Source organism: Zosterops lateralis (assembly GCF_965231275.1).
Source record: "Zosterops lateralis genome assembly, chromosome: 2".
Taxonomy (NCBI): Eukaryota; Metazoa; Chordata; class Aves; order Passeriformes; family Zosteropidae; genus Zosterops; species Zosterops lateralis.
The window spans coordinates 105,226,143-105,238,006 of NC_139763.1; positions in this window are offsets into that span (position 1 = coordinate 105,226,143).

The following is an 11,864-nucleotide window of genomic DNA, read 5'->3' on the forward strand; positions in this document are numbered from 1 at the left end:
CTGAAAACAAATAAACAAGCAGAAATGTAAATATCAGGATAGAAGGGCAGAACCACAACTGATCCAGATCTATTTAAACTTTATTGATTTTTTTTTTCCCCAAGCTGAGGATGTGGCCCACTATATTTAACATCCATTAGTGATGTATTTAACAAAACTAAATAAAATTTGTAAACATGATTACAGTTTCTAAAATTTCAGAGCCCTCAGCATTTTCTTATTTTAATGCATTTGATGCACCTCTGTTTTATTAATGCCTTTCCTGTGGTATTTTAATAGACTTCAGGGTCCTGCTGAAGTGGAAGGCAGCTGCCTTTGGAAAGCATTCAAAAAAAAAAAAAATAAAAAAAAAAAAAAAAAAAAAAAAAAAAAAAAAAAAAAATCCGAGCAGATTTAAGACTTCACAATGCTGTCTAAAACTACAAACAGCATTTCTGTTGCAAAGCTCAAAGGTTCAGATTTCTCAGCTGTATTATGATATTTGTCAACATTTAAATGATTTGCTGACAGCAAAAGTTAAAAAGACCTTTCTCTTTGCATCAGCCTAAGAGTTGAAGGACACTTTTTGTGCTGTTCCCCAGAACATCTGGCATAGTCAACAAATTGGAATGAATGGTAGCACTGTAAATTTCCATTGTAGTTGAACCACAGTTTTCAAACTTATCCATAAATTTAGCTATCAAATCCATACTCAGGCACACAAATAAGGGTGATCTGATGTTCAGGATAGGAAGAGATGACTGCAGACCAGATTTGCTTTACATATACAGAGTTTTGGGAAGCATTGTGATGTATCTTAACCAGTACTTAGAGTATGTGGGGTTAGTCATAAACTGTGAAGTTTAACCAGGAGGGTGAGCTACAATTCTGCCAAGTCAGTCTCAGAGGGGAATATCAGGAAAAAGGGTCTGGATGCAAGCTATGAAAAAGCTGAATTTTCTGATCTCTAGTAAGAGATTTTGCAGACTGAAAAATCTGCAAAGAGAAAAGAAACTGCTAGATACAAGTTTGTTAGCCTACGGAATGGCAAAAAGGAAAAGGGAGCAGAATGAATGGTGATTATGGACACATTGAAAAGTAATAAAAGGGAATTGTTTGATAGCTGGAGGGGTAATTTAGGTATAGGGCCATCCAAGGATGAAGGAATTATGTGCAGAAAAAAATGTTGACTGGAAAAGAAACCATGCACAGTACAAAGAAACATAAACTACTGAGATTTAAGGGATAGGACTGGGAAAAAAATTGAGGCAGATCACTAAAAGATGATTTTATTTCATCCCCACTATATCCATGCAATTTATTGTACTGTGTATAGCACTGACAAGTTTTTTGCAACCTCTGCAGTCCTTGAATGAGTTTGTGTCAAATATTATGTACTTCCAAACAGCAGAGCTGTAAACCCAGGCTGCCAGCAGAGCTGCTTCTTTGAGGAAAAAGTACTTTTAAATAACAGAATGGATCTGGGACTCAGCAGAGGTTCTCATAGATGGGTTTTCAGGTACAGTTTCAAAATCCCTCAAAAGCTGAAGATTTATGTTCATCGTGAGCTGGGAGAATGAAGGCAGTGTTGCAGGATCTTGGTGACAAGGAGCTCAAGGGTGAGCTTCAGCCCCACAATGTGCATTCAGCTGTGTAACCCATCAAAAAGTTCTAGAGAATGGCTCAGATATGAGGGCAGGGATAGTTCATTTCTCTGTAACATTCGGCTTTTAACTTTCCTTTTTCCCCCCCTTAATAATAAATTATTTGTAATTCTCCAGGTCATGAGTTAATCAGACTTTGTCAAATGTCTGTTGGTAAAATCCTCCCACAGTTCTGATATAGATTTCTGTAAAATAAATAGAAATTCTTTAGGTGACACCTGGCAGATGCTGTGCATTGTGAAAGAGCACAAAGCTGAGGCACGTGGTTGGCTCAGCAAAGGTCCATGAGTTGTCCTGGTTTCTTCAGACTCATTTTATATTTCAGACTAAAATTTAGTGGCAAGTTTACCTTCCTCATTGCAGAAATACTTTTCTTCGTATGAACTTTTATGTAATTCCTGTGAAGCTTAATGATTCTGATTTGTGAAACTTGAAATCAAATCCTGTATGTACTTGTGTGCTACTCTGCATTTATACCAAGAATGTGTTTAGATTTAGGAAATTCTATACAAAATTTATATAAAAGTGATGAGTACTCATGCATGATAGGCAAGCAACTAAAATTATGATCATGATATTGTCATTTACTGCAGGCTCTTCATGGGCTTTTCCATTTTCCTCTTTTCTCTTTTTCCTCTGGGTAGGAATTCTATGTAAGCACTTCTCTACTCAGAGAAGTTGACAATCATGGCAAAATAAATTCCCCTGAATAAATTCCTACTTGGATTCTGATGCATTAATAACTTTATTTTGTAGTAGTTATCTTGAAACTATGTTGCTTTGCTTGTGAGAATTTGCCCACAGGGTGAAAAATTCTGATGTAGCTGAAGCAATTCTGGAAGTGCATCTCCTTTGGAGATAACGTGCATGAAGTACCAATTTTGTAGCAGCTGCTGTGGGAGATGGCAGTGGCCAGGACAGGGGGTTTCAAGGCAGAAGCTTTTGGAAGCAGAACACCAAATAATTTTTGTACTTGGGTTTGTTTTGTACAGTGAGGAACAAAACATTGGCAGTAGTTACCACCAGAACTGTTATAGACTGGAAACCTTGCCCCAGAACTAAATCTCCCCCCAAAATTCTACTTTCTAAAGGTTTTTGGTTTTGTTATTGTCTAGCCACCTACCTTGTTGCAATACTCATCTTTCTCATTACTATAAAACTTACAATAGTTTTATATTGATCTGCAGCAGCTATTATTTTAAACCCTAAATATCCTGATTTTTCAGTGCATGGTAATTTCTCACTTATCATGGCAAAATCACAGCAGGTAACACCTAAATGATAAACAGACTCCAAAATACTCAAAATATTGGGGAATATTATATTTATTTTTCAATAAGTCCTAATTTTCAATTTGTTTAATAATAGTATGGCTTCTTTTTGCATACTTAACATTTTGTTTATAAAGTTATTTGATGACTTGTCTTCTGTCAAACTCTTGCAGAAGGTTCTTCATTCATCCATTACTCAGTATTCAGAGTCAAATACTTTAATACTCAGATACTTTACAAGCATACTTTAATTGAATTTTCATTCATTTTCTGGAATTATAAGATCAGGATTGCTTATGCTATGTGGTGTTTTCCTAGGAGGAAAAAAAAGGCATCATTTTCTGATTTCTTCATGTTCATAAAAAAATCTTATAAAGACCTCATCAAAACTTCAATCTGGACAGCTTCTTATGGCCAACCTGGTGAAGTACTGGTTCTCCATTCAGTCCTTGGGGGAAATCTGGAAACCTGGAGACTGATCAGGCTTTGTAGACTCCCAGGTCTGGAACCTGCTGAGCTGAGCAGGTTTTGCTCTGCTGCCTTGCATTGTGTGAAGCTTTTTATTCTCTCTAGAGCAAAGCCTGGCTGAAGCACTGCTGAGGTGATCTCCCAGTCAGTGATTTCCCAGGGTTCAGGGGACATGACAATCATCCCCAGCTTTATAATTGTTTCTCACTAATTACATCTCTCACACACCGTGGTTTCCAGCTCTCAATTTGTCTCTCCCTTTTGTGCTGTCTAATTTCCCATTTTTTTCTCCCTGTTCCTCCACTGTAGAAATGAAAGCAGGCTGTTCACAGGCTTGCCTTGCTGCAACCCAAAATGTTGTGTTAAACAGGGGCTGCCTGTGATGACTCTGGGTGTCTTTATCTGTGCAGCACATCACGGGCTGAGGGTGCTGCTGCCGCTGCCTGCCATGTTATTAATGCTGCTCTAATTAGGCCGATCAGTTTTAATTAGCACACTGTCATGTAACAATCTCATAAAATACTTGGTGTAGGAAAATTGATCTGGCTCTAATGCTAATTAGTTTGCTAGGCTCCCTACCTTATAAATGGGAATTGATTGCTTCCCTTCAACCCCTCCTTCTTTCCTATTCAATAATTCTCCAATAAACTCTGTGTTCTTTTTTTTCCTCTCCCTCACACGACTTTTTTTGTTGTTGTTGTCCCTGTGTCTCTCTCAATTAATTCTGACCATAACCCCATCTCTAGTGTAACTTGAAAAGAACAGGGCTTTATCACTTGTCAGAGAGAGCCTTCCTCAGTTAATATTTTTTTTTTTTTTTTTTTTTTTTTTTTTTTTTTTTTTTTTTTTTTTTTTTTTCTTTTCAGTTTGTGTTACTCTCTTTTTTTTTGCCAGATCAGAGGCCTGGAATCCTCAGCACTGTTTCAGAGCCAAAGCTGACAGGGTTAGGCCCAGGTCACTCCACTCGTAAATCAAAGGCAGTAAGGAGCTAAGGCTGTACCTTGAATTGAAGATTTATAAAGGCAGCAGCATCAACATTAAAAAAGAAGTATTTTATTGGGTCTCCCATGGGACTTGTTTACTGCTAGTAAACTGCAGAAGAGTGAAACAATGGGGTTAATAAATGGGAGAGTGGGCAACAAGATAAATCAACTACTCCTCAGTGCTCTTAAAAGCCCTTGAAATTGGGATTAATTTGGTTAATTGTGAACATGGCAATGATGCCTAGAAAAGTATGAAAATTCTGGCTACATAAACTGAAAATAATAATAATTGTTCTGGGTCAGTTATGCTTTCAGGTTTTTAATAGAAAGGAAATTAAGAGGCAGAGATAAAAGTGACTGCTGAAATTTTGTTCACTTTTGTTCTTCCTTCTAAACCGGTAGTCTATGAATAAAACCTATTTGGGATATTTAAAAGAAAAAAAATTAAACCACAAACAAATGAGAAAAACTAACTAAAAATCTTGAAAGATAAAATGAATATTTTATTTTTTCCTTTGGCTTTATATTTTTGTTGACATATTGGCTCAGACTGGTATGGGATTAGGTGCATATGTAGATGTTATAAGTACCAGAACTGATGTAAGCAATTTGCCATGCCAAGTTGGTTTTCTGGATGGCTGTTCATGCTTTGGTATCTCCAGGCACTCTGCTTCCTACCAGATATCTCCACCCTGGTAATGGTGTTTGGGGCTCAACACTGATATTTGACAATTACACAGCAGGTACACGCACAGGAGTGCAGGAAAAATGTCTTTGCAGTGTCCCAGGCTTGTACTCATCATTCTTTGCTTGTGTTTAATAAAAGCCTGGCCATCTTGCAGTCAGTGTTTGCAAAGGCAAATCCCTTAAGCTTGGCTGTACCTGCACTTCTCTAAATCTGTCTGCAGAGCACCATTTCAGTGCATTAGACATGCACACATCACAATCCATCTCTTTTCCTGGCCAGCTCAATATTTGTTCCTGCTGTTGCAGTACTGATGATGGGAAGGAAGCAGGAGAAGGATCTCTGGTTATTGAGTGATCAGTCATTGTCCATTTTTGCTCATAGTGACATTTGTCATGTTCAAAGGTGACGTTTTCCTCCTTCTTCTTGATGAAATCAAAAATCTAAAGGCTGGTATAATTTGATGAATGTATCTGTGTCAAAGAAATACTCAGAGACATTATGTAGGATGTCAAATTGTATTTTTATGCAATTTATTAATTTCGGGAATAGATTCTTTCTTAGTCTTGAACTAATTCTTGTTTCATTAGAAGAACTTTTTTTTTTTTTTTTTCATTTTTAGCTTGTGGCTACCTGCTAAGAATGTTGCTTATGCTTTGAGCTCTATGAAAGTAATGTCAAATGTCAGTGTTATGAATAAGTGTTTCATAAAAAAAGAAGGAATTCTAGTTTATTTTACCAGAGATACTTATAAAATGTGGTCTCAATGGCAGCTGAAAAGAAAGGAGCCATTTGAACTTGGTTAAAATAAAATTTTGTAATTTGTAATAAATTGCTCCCTGACATTATTTCTTTGTTAATTCCTATCTGATAAACATCATGCTTCTTTCCTTGTTCCAGCAACATTGTTGAAACAGCAATTAGGATTATACCTTGTTAATGTGGTGTGTCCAAACCAGTTTTTTACTTTGGTTACATCAATATCTTGATATCCCTTCCATCAGGACACAGTTTCTTGCAAGATCTGAGGAACGGTGACCAATTCCCAGCACAACTCTTCTTCTGGATATTCCAATCCCTTTAAGGGAGATGCTGAAAATACTCTGGTTTATATCAATCTGCAAATGAAGCAATGACACTAAGGATGAGAAATAGTTGTAAAAGGGAAAGGCCAGGATGAGAATCTCATTATTTGGTTCAGTTTACAACTAAAGTCTCCCACATCTGGTTTGTCCTGCAGGAAAAGCTTAACTTCTCTAACCACAGGCTGACTGAAATCTCTGAGCAATGGAAAATTTGCCAGAACAGACACATAAATGAAGCTTCTCAGCAATTACCTTCAGCTTCCAATATTAATTTAATATTCTAATATTAAACTTGTCTGTATTTGGATGTTGATGAAGTCTTGGTCTCTTTAAAAAAACCTTTTAATGTAGGTTAAACCTTTAAAGAAACTTTTAAACCTTTGAATATAGATAAAATTAAAGTCATCTCACTGCTTCTGCTAGATCTCAGCCCATGGCTTCAGAGAATTACAGATGCCAATGGTCTTTTTATCCAGGTGCTAGAGGAGATAAATTCATGCATTTGCCCATCCAGTGCTTCCCATCCTGAACCCTTTTGCTCAGGATGCTGCTGTATCCTCTCCAACACTTGCCACATTTCATCCCAAAGCTGTCCCAGCATTGTGAGGAATAACTAAGAGAGGTCAGGGTTTGCCAAGTGCTGCTAAACACAACCCTTCTCTCTGTGTGAAACAAACAGGATGAAACTCGGGCACCACTCTGAGGGAACTGACAGGAAATTTTGATTTTGACCGCAGGATATCATTAAAAATATCTTCCCTGCTGTGCCATATGAGGCTTAATTAAATATTTGTTCAAACAGCCTGAGTTTCCCCAAATGAAAGGATGTAGTGTGAATACATTAGTATAATTTGGATACCTGAGCCTCTGAAATCTTCCAGTTATCAGGAGAAAAAAAAAAGAATTTGCCTTGTAAGGCATATTTGGGGGGCCTTTCCTGAGGTCACAAGTGTCACTAGAACACGCCTGGTTTACACAGGAATTGCCATAAATTTGTGATCTCTTCTGCTTTCCCTTAATTCACTACTAGGGTATGTCCCTTAATTCTCTACTAGGGTATGCCCAAGATAACATTTGGACAATTTCAGAATTCTGAAATTGAAAATCTGTGTCATGGACCCATCTCCCATCACAGGGGGAAAGAATTCTCTTCTCCTAATGTCCTTGTGCTCCACATGATTTTCCAGAAGGATTTTTTTGTGTGATCCTGCACTGTCACTGTCAAAAAGGAGTTTCTCCAGATACTCTGGGGTACCCTTGAGTGCCATACAGGGTAGGATAAAAGTGGTGGATTTATGCCACCTCTCACTCAAAAAGAGCTAAAACTGAAAGCACTGAAAGAAGAAAAGGGTAGCCTACAGATATATTAAAATACATATATGCATTCACACACTTCTAAAAAATAAAAATGGACCAGAAGGAAGCAGGAATTTTGTATATAGTTTAATTTTTTAATAGAAAAATGCTTCCTGCTATTCTGAATTTTAAGGAGCTCAGAGTCTCTGAGGCTCCTGGTTGGTGATTCAACATCCTAATTTGCATAAGAGTGTGATTTTTCACAATTATTTTATTTGAAACGTGTCATAGCAAAACAAGCTAATATCTCCATTGAAATAATGTACCTTTTTGCTTTGCTTGTTTGTTTTGTTTTGTTTTTTTCCTTAAAAAATCCCTTTTAATGCAAAGAATGACATCATGATGAAGTGAAATGGAGATTTTATTGATCTTAAAGCATGTTTGCTTAGGACAGGGCAAAAGAATAAAAACAGAAGAAGAGAAAAATTCAGGCTAATGTTCAACAACAATGCTGATGTTGCTACCAAGATGTGGTGAATAACTCTGAATATTTATCTTAGATTGAGGAGGATGCTGAATTCTCCCAGCTTGAAAATAACTTTGAGTGTCATGTGCCTGAGGCTCCTTTTAGCTCCAGAGCCACTGCTTACAGTGTTTGCTGTGTGCACTCTCCAAAATCTGTCTGATCTTTATATCTGATGTACACAGCAAAAATTCCACTGCCAGCTGGCAAAAAAAAATGAGTGCAATGTCATTAAGGGGTCACATTTAGAGTTATGATATAGTTGTGGACTTCTGTGGCTTTAGCAAAGCGTGAAGGGGTCTGTACAGAACTTTCAACACCAGAACAGCTGAGAGCAAATGAATTTTCTGCCTTTGTGATGTCTGCCTGGGCCAATGCTGATGTCATAATTCTACCAGTCAATAAAATATTCATAATTTTGGAGATCAAACCGGGAGTAGAGCAGAACTATCCCACATTTGGAGATTCAGATTGGACCTTGGATACACAGAGGCTGGGGGGAAATGGACAGAGGCTCTTCCAGGCCTGGAGCTCGTGCCCTGCCCAGGTCTGAATCCATCAGCAGGGACACTAAATGTGCCCAGGAAAGGCATACAAATGTCAATTTTATAAAAGAAAGAGGAGACAAAAGAAAATTGGTTCAAAACTAACATCTGAAGAAATGGGAACAAGCTGACTGTTCCATTTTGGAGAAAAGTCTGTGGCTGTTTCCCCAGCTGCAGGAGGGAGCTGAGTGCATCAAAACCGGAGCAGAGCAGCTTACAGAATGTACAGAAGAAAGGGGCAAATGGGATTGAATTGCTGCTTTGGAAAGGGCCAAACATTTCTGTTGTTACTGCAGCAGGGGGGCCAGGGAGCAGGCACATTGCTCTGCCCTGCTGCTGCTTCTGTTTCATCTCTTTTTCCAAGAAGGAAGGATTGCTCTTAGGGGCTGTATCAGTAGCTGCTGCAGCTGACATGTAAAATGTGTTTTCTGCTGTTTTCTTCAGTTCTGACTCAACATGAGCTGGGTTAGAGGCAGTGCTGGGAAAGGCCTTGAGAAAATGAGAGGGGAAACTTTAGAGGCAAAGTTTCTTGCTGGGAAGTGACCTGCAGGCTTTGGGGAAGTTATACTGTGCAGATGGCCTTTGCCATCTGAAATCACCTGCTGTGGAGGCAAGGACCTGCAGACACTCTGTAGCTTCCAGCTTGTGCCTGAAACCAGCTCTTTCCATGATTTCCCAGAGCATGGAAATTTACATTCAGTAAGTTTAGAAAGATACTGATTTAGTGAGAGGGAGAATCTTAGGTTGCAATATTTTTTCTCTTGGTTTTAGTGTAAGTTGCTTTCTTCCCCTGACAGCATATTCTGGTCTCTAGGAAATAGAATGCCTCTGTCAACTGAGTAAACTTGTGGGCTGTCCTGTTGAATAGGTAAAAAAAAAGAAAAAAGAAAATCTTTAGTCAGAACAACAACAAAAAAAAATCCTGCCTAAAAAGTTGGTTTTCAGCCTGCTGTTTTGTGTTTTTCTCCTTTTTTTTTTTTCCTCGTTTTGTTTTGCTTTGTTGTTTTGGATTTGTTTCTTAAGTGCGCCTGATTTAAAACAGGTTGTAACAGAGAAACTCAGGGGGTGAAAAAGTGCTGAATAGAGAAAGCAATGAGCAGCCAGGACAAATGAGTCCTAATTAGACCTAATTAAGGCTTAAAACTAGTCTTTTTACAGTAGCTCCTAAGTCGTGGAACATCAGTCTCAAAGGTCCCATTTTTGAACAGCTGAAATTGTTCTAGTGTAACAATGGAGGTTAGTATAGGCAATTACATTGCTCCATAAAGATGAAAAATTGTCTTTTGGAGAGGCAATTCAGATATCCTTGAGTGGCAACTGCCATCAAAGAGCTTTTTTCACTCCAGCATGGGATCCACTAACCCAAGGTGCTGGAAGTGTCCTGGTGCATGGCAAACAGGGCCCTGGCAGCGCCTGTAATTTTGATCACGAACTGACTGAAGATGTTTTAGCCCCAGAGTCCTGCATGCCCAGCATCCTCCATGAACATTAAAATCAGCCAGTGAACGACAGTGATTTCACTGTTTTACAGCTCACTGGACCTCACAGCAACAGCCTCCTCTCAGCATGTTCAAAATTCTCCCCAGGTCTCTAATGAGACAAAGCAAGTGAGCAGAGTGGCATCTTTTTCTCCATGCTTGCATAATTTACTGTTATTCAGCGTGCAGTTTGAGCATTCATATACCTTTCCTTTTTTCCATTTTGTGTTTATTCAATTCAAACTTTTATTTAATCAAGTACACTAATCCTTGGAGGCTTTCCTTTTTACATCAAGGTAGTCTCACACTGAAAGCAACTTCTACTGAATTTTGTATTTGTTGAATGCTAAAAGTAAAGATTACTAAGATCTTAATGTAATTATTTATTATTTTAGCTAAAAGTTCAGTTTTCCCTTTTGCCATTATAGTTAAGGCAGGGATGTGTAACTAGCAGTTAACTGGATTGCTATACATTGGTATTTCCCAATAGGGTAAACCCACAAAAGTTCCATGTATTTTGTACAGTTCTTCCCCAATAAATATCACACAGATAAATTTAAATGTTTACATGCAGGCCTTCTGAATGCCACTAGTCCCAAAAATGATAAATGCCCAGAGGTACTGGCAACAAAATGCCAAAGTTATAAAGGACATTATTTGTATGAAACTGTGTTTGGAAGAACAGATTAAACTGTTTCTTCATGTATATAATTGGAAAAAGAGTCTGCATCTATTATTACTTCCAAATAACATCTTTATCTTCATATTTGCTGGATGATCTGCTGATTTTGCTGCCTAGGAAGACGGAACATTAAAAGCAGGTCTGTTATCAATGGGAGAAGTTATTTCTTAGTGTACATTTTCCACAGGATGATTCCAGGATGTGAGATGTGTACAAAACCACGCCTGTGTACTGGAATTTACCTGGCTAAAGAGAAATACAGGAAAACAGAGAGCAGCTAAACTAAAATGTCTATGACTGAGGTTCACATCCCTTTCAGCTGCTTTACTTTATTTCTGCCTCTGTTTCTTCCCCCCCCCAGCTTTAGATTTATGAGCCATTGTAAGCTTTTCTGACTGCTCCTGAAAAGGATTCATGGCTGCTTGTGCTTGCAGCATCCAACAAATCACTCATTTCACAACGTTCATTCCTTTCATTAGATGGTATTCTTCATTTTTTTCTACACCCCTCATTTCATTACAGTAATTTGAAGGGTTTTGCATACCAGCCTCAAGAGTAAAATATTTTATTTGTTGTTGGTTTGAAATGTGGATTTCATCAGCTCTGGTCCTTGTTTTCTTTTTTGTCACCACAGCATGAAAAATTGTGAAAGGCAACTGCACACTAAACTGAAGGCTAATTTACAGGTTCTGTTTTTTGGAATACTTGATTTTTTACCTTGAAGAAGAAGCACGGACTAACTGACCTGATGATTTCCCTTGTGGCTCTGTTTTCTCTGCTTCTGTGACCAAATGAATATTCGTGGGGGGAAATGCATTTTTGATACTTTTGTATCAAGTATTTTGCATTCAGAAATTTTATTTTTTTAATTGATATTCTTTGCAGTTTAGCCAAATAGCATCTATTTTGTTTCATGGTGAAGATCTTTGAATGTAAGCTTTGAATGTAAGCGAGTGAGGCATTGGAGTTTCCACAGTGCCAGATGACAAATAGATGCATTTGAAATACTAGTTTTGTATAGAAAATTGTAATTTTCTTTGAGAAAACAGGGCCTGATATTTAATTTGTCCCTTGGGCTCCTCTCTGTCTAAATTTGGGAAGACCACAGCCTTTCCTATATGTCCTTATGTGAGGAGATACACACATCCTGTAATACTCCTCATTATTTAATACTCCTCACTATTTAATACTCCTCCTGCTCTCTA